Consider the following 3,721-nt stretch of genomic DNA (forward strand, 5'->3'; position numbering starts at 1 on the left):
TAGTCCCTGGAAGCTCTGGTTGCTTGGTTCATCTTTTAAGAGGAGTAGATGTCTGTCAACTTTCCATCATAGAGTCATGGGATGTAGGGGGATTGGGGTGCCCAGAAGACTCCATCCCTCTCTGAAGATTTATAGGCCTATATATATCGTTGTCACAGGGAGGCTGCTCTGGTAGCCTCACCCCTCCCTGAGGTTTTTGTAGGCAGTTAATATTTACTGTGGCGGGGAAGGGAGTATTTCCTTCAGTGGTATAGCCACTGATAAAGTTGTCCATGCGCAAGAAAAAGTTCCTCACCTATGTTCTTGTAAATAGCAGTAACTAAAATTAATTAGCTTTTAAAAAGCTATTTTATTTTTAAATAAGCATGAAACTGTGGCGACACAGCATATTCAAGCAGCTAAGGAGTTTGCAAAGGCAAAAGAAATGCCCTCTCTAGAATAGGTACAATCTGTTATATACAGGTTATTATCTGTATCCAAATGGAGGGGAAATACTTGTATCTTCTTGGCAAACAAGAAGTCACTAATTGGCACCAAGCCCCTAGGCTAACTTCCTACAGATAAGACAATGGCACCACCTACTTCATTACTCACACTTTATTGACCCCAAGGGTCCCCAAAAGACTGTCCTGAGCTACAAATTTGGTAAGAGGCTTATGCAACTTTTTGAAAGATTTACACGTCTTCAAAACTAAAGATCTGCCATTGTGGGGTGTGTGTGTGTGTGTGGATGTGTCTATGCTGTGTACTATATGTATGCAGTGCCCATGGAATCTAGAAGAGGGCATTTGATTCCCTGGAACTGGAATTGAAAATCACTGAGAGCCACCATTTGGGAACTGGGAACCAAACCCACCCAGGCCCTCTGCAAGCAAAAAGTGTTTTTAACCACGGAGCCATCTCTCTAGCCTCATGCACACCTTATTTTTAAGGACAGGGTCTCTCACTGGGCCAGGGCTCACCATGTAGGCTAAGTTGGCTGGTTTCTGTCATTCCGAACCAGTAGTACAAGTGTGCCCTACCATAGTTGGGATTTCATGTAGGGTCTGGAGATTGAACTAAGGTCCCTGTGACTGTACCATAAATTGATTGCTGGAACAAAATACTTGACAAAAGTAGCCTGAGGAAGGAAGGGTTCATTTTTGGCTCACAGTTTGGGGGCCCAGTCTATTCTGTCAGAGAAGGCACAGCAGCTGGTCATATTTGCATTTTAAATTAGGAAGAGAGAAGTATTAGTCCAGAACCCCAGTCCATTCCATGGTGCTGCACAAATGTAGGAGACCTTTGCTACTCCAGTTTTCAAGTCTATTAGCCTAGAAACGCCCCACAACCATGCTCAGAGGGTTGTTCTATGGTGATTGTAAATCCCAAAGTGTAAATCCCAAGTTAGACATTATATACTGGCACCACATTGACTGAGTTTATCCCCAGTCAGTCCTAACTATTACATTTTCTAAGGAATAGTTGTCAGGAAAAAGAAGGGAAATGTTTTCCTTTAGACATCAGAGGTGAGAGAGATTGGCAGAGATGGGGAAGACTCTCTGTAATAACTCACAGACCACAAAATGAAATTTAAACTGAAATAAATTCAATAATTTCTCAAAACTATTAAATACTTTTTGTTGCTTAAATCACTCAGGCTCCCATCTTTGTTTGTTCTGTGACAGGATCTTATGTAGCCCAGACTGGCTGGATCTTGCTATGGAGTCAAGGAAGGACTGGAATTCTTGATTCTCCTGCCTCCACCTCCCACACCTGGCCTCAGCTGTTCTTACTTTTGATGCTTTTAAATTAAAAAAAAAAAAGAAAATGTAAATGATGTGTATGGGCTCACATGCTGCAAAACACATGTGGAGGTTAAAAGATGCTTTTGTGGAACTGACTCCTTTCGCTTTTACGTGAGATTCTGGGTAATCAATTCAGGTTGTCTGGATTGAATAATAGGGTAGCAATCCCTGAGCCATTTTGTCTGTTTTCATTTTTTAGTTTCTGTGTGTGTGCATTGATGATGTGTACATGTGCATTTGTGCCTGTTAGTGAGGACACGCATGTGTGGGCCAGTTTGGAGGTCAGAAGTTGATGTCCAATGGCTTCCCCATCACTGTCCACATTATTTACACAGGCAAGGACTCTCTGATCTCCTTGGTTAGTCTAGGTAATCAACTTGCCCTATGAGGAATTCCTGTCTCCCATCTCCGCTCAGATTACAGGCAACCACCACGCCTGCCACCAATCCAGCTTTGCTCGGGTGCTGGTCCACACGCTTGTCTTCTTGCTTGTACAACAAGCTCTTTACCCACTGAGCAACCTCCTCAGAGTGGTGATGTGCTTGTCTAATTACACACCAGAGTGCAGGAAATCTGGATATAGACTACATACCAGTGTTGGATGAAAAACCAACTTTTCCTCCAAACTAGAAAGTTTTATCAGAAACCGTCCTTTTCCCTATTATTTTTTCTTTCTTTCTTCTTCCTACCACCTCCACCTACAGGGTTTCTCTATGAAGCTCTAGGTGTCCTGGAACTTGCTCTCTAGGCCAGGCTGGCCTTAAACTCATAGAGATCCATGTCTCCCTAGTACTGGGATTAAAGGAATCCACTGACACCTCTTGATCAGAAATGGTCCAGAAAAAACAAACAAAACCCAAAGCATTCTGGAGCCATTGAATTTACTTAGCACCTGATTATGCAAAATAACACATGTAAATGATCAATGTGAGATCCTCATGATTTCCATGTGTAGTGAATGACTGCTCAAAAGCCCTTGAGAATCTGGTGGCAGCCCTGAGAACGTCATTTCCTACCTCGTTGGGCCCACCATTGTTCTTTTCAGCTCTATTATAGTTGACCAAAAAAAAATTCTGTAAAACACAAGACAAATGTACACTATACAAACGAAATTTTTATTTTGTAAAAGGTTTTTTTGGTTGTTTGTTTGTTTGTTTGTTTGTTTAGGATTTAATGGAAGTGCCAGGTTTGGATGTGCTTTGTTTTGTATCTGTCTGAAGATGGTCTCACCTGAGACCCAAGACTGGCCTAGAACTTGCCATCTTCTTGTTGCAGACTCCTGGCACTAGGATTGTAGATATTGTCACCACACTCAACTCTAGTTGGTTTCCGTTGCTGTCGGGACTGGTGGTTTGTTTTGTGTCTTTCATGGTCTTTCTGTGACGTGGTCTCTGGTGGTCAAGGCTGGCCTCAAACTCACTGTGTAACCAAGGATAACCTTCAACGTCCAATGCTCCTGCCTCTACCTCCTAAGTGCTAGGATTGCAAGTAGGTGCCACCTCACCAAATTTATGGGATGCTAATGAATAAAAACACACGGTTCTGCAGTTCTAGGCATCCTAGACAAGCACCCCACACCAGTGAGCTACATCTTCACCAGTAATGTTTCTATGGTTTTTATGGGTTTAAATGGGAATAGCTTTAAATAACCATTGTAGAATAGTCAAATATAACTAAAACAACCACAAATTAATCACAGTTGAATTAAGATCACTAACCCAACATTTACTTGTCTATTCAAAAAAAGTAGGAGAATCAAACTTTATCATTTTCTAATTTAAATCATCACAGGAAAAGAAGTTGTGGTATTTGATTGTCCACTTATGACATAACTGCTTGAATTTAGCATGTAGAAGACAATTTGTGACTTTTGGAGGAAGCAGTGTGCTAGATTGTTTCTGAAAGCTAGATACACCCAAGGATACTGACACATA

This window comes from Rattus norvegicus, chromosome 6, assembly GCF_036323735.1.
Source record: "Rattus norvegicus strain BN/NHsdMcwi chromosome 6, GRCr8, whole genome shotgun sequence".
NCBI classification, from domain to species: domain Eukaryota; kingdom Metazoa; phylum Chordata; class Mammalia; order Rodentia; family Muridae; genus Rattus; species Rattus norvegicus.